This window comes from Ictidomys tridecemlineatus, chromosome 1 (genome assembly GCF_052094955.1).
Source record: "Ictidomys tridecemlineatus isolate mIctTri1 chromosome 1, mIctTri1.hap1, whole genome shotgun sequence".
Lineage (NCBI taxonomy): Eukaryota > Metazoa > Chordata > Mammalia > Rodentia > Sciuridae > Ictidomys > Ictidomys tridecemlineatus.
The window spans coordinates 114,873,137-114,885,691 of NC_135477.1; the positions used below are offsets into that span (position 1 = coordinate 114,873,137).

The window sequence follows — 12,555 nt, forward strand, 5'->3', positions numbered from 1 at the left end:
AATCCCAGCCACTCTCATGGTTAATTTTAAGTACATTTCTCATCCTTTAGTCTTTCCTTATATTTTATTTTATTTTTTTATTTTTTTTTCATTTATTTCTTACATACATGACAATAGTGGAATGCATTGCATTCATAATTATCCATTTACAGCATCCTTATATTTTCTTACATACATCTGTAAAACTTGATTTTTACCTTCTTCCTTTGTGTGTGTGTGTGTGTGTATGTGTGTATGGTGCTGGAGTCTAGCCCAGAACTTCATGCATGGTAGGCAAGCATTCTACCACTAGGCAATACTGCCTGCTCAGATTTTTTACCTTTCTAATCCTCAGTCTTTAAAAAAAAAAAAAAAAAAAGTTGTTAGGTTTTTTTGTTTTGTTTTGTTTTGTTTTTGTTTTTTTGGTGAGTGCTGGGAATTGATTGAACCCTGGACCTCTCACATGCTAAATACATGCTCTATTCCCAGTCCCTGTATATATTTCTAATCTTAAAAAGCAAATGGATGGTTATTATAAAAACAGAAACTAAGATACATAAAGCAAAATGACATTATTCAAACTGTTCCCAAGTCTCACTCTCCAAAGGTAGCAAATATTTAGTTGATGTGTATCAGTTTAGATTTTTAAAATATACTGAAAACAAATGTTTATGTGTGTATAATTTTTAAATGTAATTATTTGATATACATGTTCTGCAATTTGCTTTTCCTATTTTTCATTTGATTTCTATTTATGCTTCATGTACCTCTAAAATTTGTTTGCTGTAACTTTGTTAGAAATATAACATAAGAGGGCAGAATCACTCAGAATAATAGGAGGAAAAAAAGCAAGAATAATTGAATGTATGGGAAGATTAAATTTTAAAAGCTTAGGCTGAGGAAAATACATGCTAGTTTTTATTAATATTACTGCTATCTTTTAATTTACAAGCTCCTCTTTTTGTCTCATTTAATCTTTATTGAATTATAAAGGCATTTTTTTCATTTGAAATTTTAGAATAATTGCATAAGAAAGAGTTGGAGGAAAACTATAAGATGTATTGAGTACCCCTATGGTGTACACTTATATGACTGATATTGTTTGAGACATGTGAAGTTGCAAACATGAATAAAATACTCTTGGGCTGGGGCTGTAACTCAGTGGAGAAGCGCTTGCTTCGCATGTGTGAGGCACTGGGTTTCATCCTTAGCACTGCATTAAAAAAAATAAACAAATAAAATAAAAGCATGTTATCCTTCAAAGATACCCGAATTACTAAGCTCTGTGATAATAAAGAGCAATCACACAGAAGAGGTTTCCTGGATGAAGTGACCTAGTCTTATAACACTAGTAAAAATTAGCCAGGGTTTAAAAAAGAAACAACAAAACAATAACAACAATAAAAACAAGGGAAATGAAAAAGAATTGAATCAAAATTGGAGGTTGTTATAAGACCAATAGTAAAACAGTCAGTAATTTAATATGCATATGGAAAGGTATAGAGGGGATTCTGTGCTCCAGTTTGCTTTGAGTGGTTCAGAGTTATACTTCTTACCCTAGTATAATAAAGAATAGCATCCCACTTCAATCTTAAAATTATCCCAGTTCTGTATGGTAAGTGGCAAGCTCACCTAGAAAAGAAGAGTCAAGTTGATAAATTTTCAGAAAATACTTTGATTAGTGGATGGCTGGAGATCTCTTTGAAGTAAAAGAGTAGATAGAAGGTAAGGGCTCAGAGAAATAGAAGCCTAAAACTAGAATATTAAAATTTACTTTGCTAAAGCAAACACTTTGGATTTAGACTATGGACAATAACACTTGAAGTAGAGTTGAATTGAAGGTCTTTGAAGAAGAGGAGAAAGGCTATCAAGGCTAATATTTCCATCGATGAGGATAAGAATTGGCTTGGACAATATCATTTTGGGGCATGTAGAATGTTGAGATGCAGATTTGGGAACAAATAACAGGAAGGTCAGGTGGGAATTAATAAAGCCAAATGGTATAAATTTTAAAGGAGGAGGAATCTTTGCATAAGACTGGAGGAACTGTGATTTGGAAATCTGAGAAACTGGAATTGTTGCCCACATTCTGCTTAACCTAGTGTCATGAATAAGAGTGTTGAAATGTAAGAAAGGTATGGCTTTTACCTCAAAACATGGTGCTATTGTGGGGTTTCAAATTTGATGGGAGTTGGAAGGTAGAGATTTAGGGAAGTTTGTTTATAAACTGAATGGAATCTAGAGGAATCAGTACATATGTAGAACAATCTGGGAATAAAATAGAGTTGTAAGGTCATAACTAAAGGGAAAGGATAGGGTGGGGGCAGGGAATAGGCCTTTCTTTTTGGGAAAACACTGAATTATCTAAAAAAGCCAAGAATGGAACTTATTTCCTTCATGTTCTAAATAGTGGCTTGTCTGGTCTGGGCTCCCTGAGGGGCTGTCATACTGCAGGTTAGAGACTGGTTGCTGCTTAGTTCATTTAACTTATAACTGATGAAACCCTTTTGGTTACTGCTCTGTTAGTGTATACCTTTAGTGAGTGTTATTTAAAGGGATTTTGAAATTATTTTGACATTTCCCCACATTGTTATTCTCTTTAAAAGAAAAATTTTGGCCTTAATTTGAAAACTGAACTGATTTTTTAAAAAAAATAATTAATCATGCAGGAAGGGTAAAATATTAAAAGGCGTCTAGATATATTTTTAAAATTTAGGAATAGACAAGGTTCTATGCATTATGGTCATACTACTCTTATAAATTTCTTCTACTATTGTTTTCCCTTAAATTAGCAATGTTTTTACACTATTTCCCCTGTTTTCCTACTTCTGTACCTCAGCTCCAGTTAAAACTTTCTACTTAGAAAATAACTCTTCTCCACCACTTTCTCATCCATCTTCTTTCTTTGAGCTGTCTTATGCTTTATCAGTAATGACTGCTTTTTAAAAAGTACTTCCAATACCAGGCACATTTCTTAAATTTACTTGAACTTCATAATAACCCTGCAAAACAGCTATTTTTATCCTTATATTAAGACAAGAAAACTCAGCTTTTAGGGAGGTAGTTTAAATTCAGTTAACACTGCTGACAAAAGGCAGCATTAGGATTTGAACCCAAGACAGCCTTTACAAAGCTACTTCCTTTATATATCTTTGAAGATAAACAGATATACATTTGTATATTTCTCCTATAAATATCTCTCAAGGTTTATAAGAGATTTCCTTTTCTTAATAAGTCTTTTTGCACCCCTCCCCCCCCCCCCCCCCCCCCCCCCCGCCCGCCCGCTCGCCCGCCCGCCCGCTGGCCATCTCTCTTTTTTTTTTTTTTAAGCGTAGTTTTTTAGAGAGAGAGTGAGAGAGGAGAGAGAGAATTTTTAATATTTATTTTTTAGTTCTCGGCGGACACAACATCTTTGTTGGTATGTGGTGCTGAGGATCAAACCCGGGTGGCACGCATGCCAGGCGAGCGCGCTACCGCTTGAGCCACATCCCCAGCCCCCCCTCCCCCCCCACCATCTCTTTGTAGCACTTTTCACCTTGGATCTTCATGTTCATTTGTCTTTCTTTGTGTATCCGTCGTCAATATCCCTGCTGAATTTTACCCGGTCTGTTTTGTGTACCTGTTGAATTACGTTTTATTTAATTTGTTTTCATGTTGGTTATTTACAGTAGGTTTTGAGCTTCTTGAGACTAGGGACTTTTATCTTATTCATTTATGTTCCTGTTTACTGGCACTGAAAGACAAATATGTATGTTTGTATGTTGAGTGATTTTTTTTTCCTACTATAGATTGAACTCAGAGGCACTTAACCACTGAGCCACATCCCCAGCCCTTTTTTATTTTTTATTTTGAGAAAGGGTTTTGCTAAGTTGCTAAGGCTGGCTTTGAATTTTCAATCTTCCTGCCTCAGCCTCAGGAGCTACTGTAATTACAGTCATTCACTACTGCACCCAGCTTACTGAGTGAATTTTGAATGAATTAATCAGATTATCATTGCTTATGTACTTGTCTTACTATACTGTAAATTGCTTGAATGTTATAATTCAGATTGTATTTTATGTCCTCACTATTTTATCTCTTGATAATCCAATAAAAATACCTGGTGATTATAGCCATTCCTTTAAAAATTTTTGTTAATTCTGCTCTCCTTAAATAATTTAAAAATGTTAGTACTTCATATATAGTTTTAAGATAAAAATAGAGTTAAAAGCTAATGTGTTGTTCACTTGATCATAGACTCAGAGTTGTTCTGAGTATAGAAGATTGTCATTCATTAATGATGTTCCAATAGGCTGTCCAGTCCAGGGGTATTTCACCTGCTTAACTTTCATTTAAAATTGAACTAGGAGCAAAATGGAAAGCATTTGAGGAATTTTAAACATAATACCACGTTCATAAGGTGGCCAAGGTCAGCATTTATTAATTGGTAATGAATGATGCGGTCTTCATAGTTAAATTTTGGTGACTATTCATTTCAGTCTATTTAAGTACTTCTGAAAAAAGAACTCACTTTGTATTCATGTGAAGTCAGTTTTTTGGTTTGTAACTGTGTTTGGGACTTTCTTGCTTTGTGGTTTTAGTGACTTTTTTCGTGTCTTGCTGCTGGCATCTTAATATTTTGTTCAGCTAGTCACTCTGTTTCTGACTCTGTCAGTATTGAAGCATGTAAAAGGTAAGAAATACCTTCAGATAATTTGTTTGTATTTAACTGCTTAATGATTTTGTAGTCTATACAAACTATTCTTGTAATGTAACTATACAAACATATTTTTGTAACTTGAACCATTAACTGATTTTGATAGGTTTTATTAGTCAAGGATTATAAATTCAAGTATTATTGAATTTCCTTCCATTTCATGAGAATACTTGTTAGGGGAAGAATGAAGGATTTCCTATTTTTATTACAGGGTTTTTGTTTGCTATTTTGCTGATTTTTCTAAATTAGCAGATCTTCAGTGATGTACTTGAATTTCTTTATCAATGTTAAAATAAAGGAAAAATTTGTAAACATAAAGCATCTATGTTTCATTACCATACTATGAAAGACAAATATTCAACACAGAGTAAACTTTCTTTTTGCTACAAAAGAACAATATGTCCATGTCTGTACTTGGAGAAGTTGTTAGTCATGGAGCCAAAAGTTGAAAAGCAGGAGGCATGTTAAAACAGATACTCCAATGATATAAAGACTAAAAAAAAAAAAAAAAATCTATGATATATTTGTTTCTGGTTAGCTCATAGTTTAAAGGGAGAAATACACCTGAGCAAATCATTGAAATAAGAGATGTATCATGTGAAGCACAGATACAGGTGTAGTTTTGGGATATGAGAAAACGAAGTACTTAAATCAGTTTGGGTGATGGTGATGGATGTAGGGAAGCTTCACGGAGAACACAACTTTGAGTTTGGTTGTTGATGATTCTCTAGGCCAATATGAGTGGAGAAACATTGAGACTGAGGAAACTGTCTTCAAAGGCACAGGGGTGTGAAGGAACCATAAATAGTAAGTTGTGTGGCTACTACAAAGGGCAGGAAATTGTCTTGAGCCAGCTGCGATTACCAGGCAAAGGACTTTGAAGTCTTTAATCAGTTATAAAAAATTAATTAATATTAATGTTAGAATTAATGCCAGTATTACCCAGAATCCTAGGGAATGAAGGGAGAAAAGTAAGATTGCAGGGCACTAGAGATGCACTTGCAATGCTGTATAGCCTCAACTGGTTAATTTATTTCACAGATTTTTATTATATACTGTATGCAAGACAGTGTTCTAAGCATGGTGATATTGTGGGGAACAGAACAGAGTAATTCTCTGCCTGACTGGAATTTTCATTACAGGTCAGCATATAATATAATCCCTACCACCTGTGTAATTTTTTGCTACAGCACAATTGTATAAGTTCTGTTCATTTTCTTGGGGTTAAAAAAGGCAGCTTTATCCATTCCTTGTACTACTTCTGCAACAATATGGCTAAATTTGTGAAAAACTCTCCATATTATTGTTTTTCTCTGACCTATTTTTGAGTCTAGGTATTTTTATTTGAAGTTGAAATTTTTATTGAGGTAATTGTGGATCTTCTTGCAGTTGTGAGGAAGAGCAGAGAGATCCCTGTGTACTTTGATGAGTGTTTAACTCCCCTCTTGTCCACGCTGACCTTCAGCAGTTTGTCACTTACAGGTCAGGTTTTCTTCCTCCAGCACTAGTTCTTAAGGAAGTTTCTGCTCTGATATGATGTGACTCTATATATTCACCTCTCTCTCCCTAGTTTGGGAAAAGTAGTGACCTCAATGCTTTTACTGATCTAAGAAGAGTTACTGATTTTTCAATTAGTGTAGCTCTTTACTTATTTGGATGGGCTGGTGAGCTCCAAGCTTCTCACATGCCTGCTAGAAACTGTAAACTGCAGTTTATATTTAAATTGTGCTTTTATGGACTTTCATAGGGTAAAATTTTTACTTTTGATGTCCATTTTTCTTCTTTTGGGATTGTAGTTTTGGTATTATAGCTAAAAACACTGCTTAGCTTAGATCCTGAAGATTTCCTCCTATTTTTTTTAAAATCTAAAATTTAGTAGTTTTATGTTTACATTAAATCTACAATATTTTTTTTTTTTTTAAGTTTTGGTGGTTTTGGGGGTTGAGTGCAGGTCCTCGTACATTACTAGACAAGCAATGTACCACTGAGCTTCTCCCCAGTTCTTTATTTTTTTTTATATTATTTTTTAATTTTGTGACAGGTTCTCATGAAGTTGTCCAGGCTGGTTTGAAAACTTGTGAATCTCCTTTCTCAACTTCCCAAATAGCTGAAATTTGGGAAATGGACATGCCCAGCAGGTCCATGGTTCTTTTGAGTTTATTTTTTACAAGGTGTTAGGTCAAAGTTCTGTGTGTGTCTATGTCTGTCTGTCTGTCTGTCTGTCTCTCTCTCTCTCTCTCTCTCTCTCTCTCTCTCTCTCTCTCACCAGTAGATGTCCAATGGCTCTAGTACTATTTTTTGAATAGGCTAAGGCTAATTCTTCCTCCTTTGAATTGGTTTTAGGCCTTTGTCAAAGATCTGTTGAACATATTTGTGTCGGTCTATTTCTGTATTCTCTGTTCTGTTAACATTGCTTTTTTATTATCTGTCCTTTACCAATATCACACTGTCTTGATTTCTGTAGCTGTATAGAATCTTATTCAGCAGGGTAGACGATATTTTCTTGAATACTATTTCATGCCTTTTCTTTCTCCTTTTTTGGACTCTAATGTAAGAAAAGTTGGATCTTTTGTTATTGTCCCGTATATCCCTAAAGTAGTGTTGTTATTTTGCTTCTTTTCTATTTTCTCTATGTTTGGATGTTTTTTTTTTTTTGTTTGTTTGTTTGTTTTTTTTGGTACTGGTTATTGAAACCAGAGGTGCTTTACCACTAGGCTATATCATTAATCCTTGTTATTTTTTCTTTTGAGACAATATCTTGCTAAATTGCTGAGGGTCTCACTAAGCTGCTGAGGGTGCCCTTGATTTTGCAATCCTCCTGCCTCACCCCCCTGAGTTTCAAGGATTACAGGTGTGTGCCACTGCATCTGTCTGGATTGATTGAATTCTATTGTACTGTCCTTAAATTCATTGGTTGTGTCATATTTACTTTACTATGGAGTCTGTCTAATGAGTTGTTTTTTTGTTTTTGTTTTTCATTACTAGGGATCAAAACCATGGGCTCTTTACCACTGAGCTATGTCCTCAGCTCTTTTTACTTTGTGATAGGTCTCACTAAGTTGTGTAGAGCTTCAGTAGGTTGCAGAAGCTAGTTTTGAACTTGAGATCCTCCTGCTTCAGCCTCTCCATTTTTAATACTATAATACTGTTTCTGGGTATTACAGGCATGTGCCACCATGCCTGGCCATCTAGCAAGCTTTTACATTTCTGTTGTTGCATAGCTTAGTTCTATAATTTCCATCTGGTTATTTTTGCAACTTTTGTTCATTTTAATAGAATTTGTAATTATTTGTAATTATTCATTTTAATAGAATTTGTAATTGATTTTTAAAGCATTTCTCTATTGATGGTTGTTTTAAAATTTTTGTCAGATAATTCTGACATTTAATTCATCTTGGTGTTGGCATTAGTTGATTATCATTTCTCATTCAAATTATAATTTTTCTTGTTCTTGGAGTAATAGGTGATTTCTGACTGAATGGGATAATTTATTTTGTTAGGAGACTTAGGGTCTATTTCAATCTTTTATTTTCATAACTAGTCACCTTGTTTAGTTTTAGCATTCAGGTCTTAGTCTGTTTTTTTGTGGGCTACAAGTCCAAAGACATTTTAATTTTAAAGTCTACTGGTGGAGAAAATGTGTGCTGAGATTTCCTTACTGTGCTCTGTGCCCCTCATGTTTCTGGGATAGGGAGAAGAGTCTTGGGCCTATGGCTTCCTGGATTGGACCTCTTGCAAAAGTTGGATACTTCTTGCCAGTTCTCTTGCCTGCTCTGGTGACTCTGGGTAGAAAAGGTGATCAAGTTGCTTGCTATAATTGCTTGCTGATCCGTCCTGCTTGGTCTCTCCAGATTGAAAAGGGGAATCTTAGGTCTTGTGGGAAGGCAGAGGGATTTCCTCTGGCTTTTGCTTTTAGTGAGATTCCCAGTCAAACTCCCTTGCTGCTGGTGGACTCACCTGGTGTTGTTAGAGGAACTCCTATTCTACTCTGAGAAGGAGTAGCCTACATGGGGTATGTGTTAGTCAGCTTTTTGTTGTGATAACTAAAATACCTGACAAGAACAACTTACAGAAGGAAAATTTTATTTTGAGCTCAGAAGTTTAGCCCATGGTCGGCTGGTTGCATTACTTTGAGCCTAAGGTAAGGTAGAGTATAATGTCTGAAGGGCAGGGATGGATGAAGACTGCTCAACTCATGGTGGCCAGGGAAGCAGAGAAAGAGAGGGGAAGGGGCCACAAGGAAGCTGCACTCTTCCAGGGAATACCCCCAGTGACCCACCTTGTCCAGCCATGCCTCACCTGCCTACAGTTACCATCTAGTTAGCCCTTTTAAACTAAGATGGACTGATTAGCTTATGTCTCTCATAATTTAATCATTGCATTTTTTATTATTCCTGTGTTAACATAGGATCTTTTGGGAGACACCTCATATCCATGCCATAGCAGGTTGTCTTCTATTACCACACTGGTGGTTGGGAAGAACTGAGTTTGGGTGATCTTCCTCTCACATGAGGGGGACCCAAGACACCTTGCCTCTGTGTTATTCTACTTATAAGGTTCCAAAGAAGTTTGCCTTATTTCCACATTTCATAGCTCTTCTTTGGTTATTTCTTTTGCTGTTTCTAATGTTCATACTTGTGCTTATTGGGGAAGAGCTGGGCTAAATGGTTTGTGCCATCTTTCTGGAATAGTAGCTGATTTCCTTTTTGGTTCCATGGCACATAAGCACAAAGGTAAAAAGGTAGGGAGACATTGACTGGAATGGAGTTTGGCTTAGCTGAAGTCTCTTAAGATTTATACTCTTCTAAGATTCCATTAAACATCTTTTAGTTCTAGACTTAAATGTCAGGTGCCAGTCCTCCTAGAGCACTGGAAACTGGTAAGCCAAGGCTATCCTCCATGCACTCTATAAAGTACTATTCTGGTATAGAGGGCATTCTCTCTTACATATGTATATTTTTTAACTTTCCCAGTTTGACCTCTTCATTTTTGTTGGGTTTCTCTTCAGATTGGGATATCTGGTGTGAATTCTCAGGATTTTGTTAACCATTCTTCCTCAGAATGTCTTCTAGACTAGGTGGAATAGTCATGGGCATGTTGTCATGCTGCCTCGAGCCCCAGAATCTTCTATTTCTTTGCTTTGAAACCATGCTGTGAAATTTAGGTCATCATATTTGGACTCCTTTATTTGCCAATGAGATATTTAAATTGTTGGTTTTTCTTAAACATAATTATTATTATTTATACCAGTTATTGATGATAAATTCTGAGGGACTGTTTCATGAAACTGATTTTACCCACAGTTCCAATAAAGACTTTTCATCTCTCACCTTTAAGCAATTGACTCTCCAATATAGGTTTTTAGCCTTAATGCTTTACAGATTGGTTTATTTCTAGTTGAAATGAATATATTTTCCTTACAGTAGCTCTATATTTTTATTCCTATTAATATTTTCACCATTCTTTAGTATTAATATCTGAAAGTTTTCCTTGGATCATCTCTTTTGTTCCTTAATTCTTTTACCAGATAAAGGCTCTTTCATCTTAATTCACACCGACATTGTCAATTCTGGATCCTCATTTCTCAAGCTGTATTGCAATAACAGCTTCTTAACTTGCCTTCTTATGTCTCATTTTCTTTCTTTCTTTTTTCTCTTCAAGCAGTGTTATACCTGGCTGCCAGATCAAAATCCATATTTCTCTCTCCCTTTCTTGAACTATAGCACACCCACAGAAAAGGTACAAATCACACATGCTTAGCTTAATGGATTTTTACACACTGCACATACTTGTATAACTAACACTGGCAAATTAATCTTTTTAAAATATCTTGTTTATGACTTAATTCCAGGAGTTTGAGCTTTGTGAGTCTCCTGAGCAGAGGAATGGCAGGAGACAGATTGGCACACTGTCTCCCACTGCTTGCCATATACAATTTGATTTTGGAGACATTTCTTTTTTACTTGACCTCGAATTCACTTTTGTTGCCCCTTACTGATTCTACTCCTGATATATATTTTCCTTATGACTTTTTACATTCTAACTCACAGTATTAGTTTAGCTCAAATCTTGCCATTTCTAGTCAATTTTCTGGACAATTTCAGCTTGCATTATTTTCAACTTTTTGTCTTCAAAAATCCTTTATTTTTTGAATAGGTAATATCAATGCATTTACTTAGAACAAAATTCAGATGTTCAAAGGAATATACAATGACAAATTTCCTTCCCACTCTTGTCCCCAGCCTACTATTTGTTCTTGTAGAAATATTTTATATACTTCAAGCAAAATGAATGTTACTTTTTTTCTCTTTTATACAAAGTTAGCATACTAAGTTTGTATCTTTCTTTTCTGTCTAGTAATTCTTCAAGATAGTTCCATATCAATTTACCAATATTTCCTTAATTTTTATTAGGACTGAATGATATTAGAAACACATATGATTGTGAACATTGGGCACTGAACACATTCACAGTCTATGATTGAATTGCACCCCTGGAATTATTCAACTATAATCAAATGCATCCTGCTTAATGGTGGATATTTAATACTTCTAGTTTTTTTTTTTTTAAATTGCAAACACTGTTACAATGATTAGTTATTTGACTTCTATGGGATAATTATTTGGAGCATATACTTCTATTAAGTTCTTAAGTATTTGTAATAACTATCAGTCTAACAATTATATATATTCTTAATTTATTACAGAATTTAAAAAAAATTTGTATTTTTTTTTTATTACTTAAAGAAAGAGAGGTACCATATACTAAGTTATCTTATCCACACTCTGACCTTAAGATGGGCTGGAGTGTTTCCCAGATTGTGCCAGATTCTGTTTTCCTTTTTTTTCCTTCAGTGCTTTCACAATCCTTCTGAAGTTCTTGATAATGAAAGAAAGTAATTGTTATCCAGATGCATTTAGAAGCAGAGATGATATTTATGCTGAGTTACAGAATAAAATGAATTGTAATCTCAGCTTTAACTGTTTTTTTAAAAAATGAAAAAGTTTACCTTTCTTTGCCTTCAAAATATGATCCTATTCTGTTGAAAACATGGAATGATATCGAATATCTCCACTCAGACTTTGTTGAGTTAGCGGCAGGTAAAATAACAGAAAAATGTTCATTGTAAATTTTTGTGACCCATAAAAGATACAATATGTCAAAAATCAATCCATCTCCCTTCCTCCCCCAGCTCCTCCCTCCCTCCTTTCCTTCCATCCTTCCTTCTTTCCATCCTTCCTTCCTTCCTCTGGAATCCAGTGCTTCACATATGATAAGTAGGCAAGCACTCTACCTCAGTGTTATGCCCCCAGCCCCCAAGAATTTTTTAAAAAGCCATTGCAAACAGAATTCAAAAACTGGGGGCTGAGGATGTAGCTCAGTGGTAGAGTTCAATCATCAGCACCACAAAAACAAAACAAAACAAAACAAAATAAAAAGGGAATCATCCTATTTGATATTAAAGTGAATCAAGTCAATTGATTTCTAATGATTTAAGTTTCAGTTAGTGTCTTGGTTGCTACTTTGTAAACACTAATGAAATGGAATTTTTCACAACTTTAATTTTTTTCTACTTAGCTGATATTTCATAAAACTGGACAGCTTTTAATTGGGAAAAAATTGTGAATTATTCTCTAGTTAGGAAATCCTCATTTTTTACCATGTCTTTAGATGAAATCACTGAGGTAAGGGAGAGAAACCCCTCCTAGTTTTTCTGTGTAGCTTAGAGAATATCAGCTGAATTAAGAGAAAATTGACTTTTGGTATGGATGACTTAGAATTAGACATATAAGGTGTGTTTTTGCATTTCTTCTGTCTCTGATAGATTCAATGACTGAAATTCTAGGAAACTGGAGGACAAAATACTTACTACCATAGTT

General features: G+C 34.9%; 1 protein-coding gene across 11 annotated transcripts in view; it reads left to right on the forward strand.

Annotated features, from left to right (window-relative positions):
- The window catches only part of Fer (FER tyrosine kinase), a 396,280-nt gene that overhangs the window by 22,545 nt on the left and 361,180 nt on the right, over positions 1–12,555 (forward strand). The gene's annotated exons all lie outside the window — the stretch shown is intronic.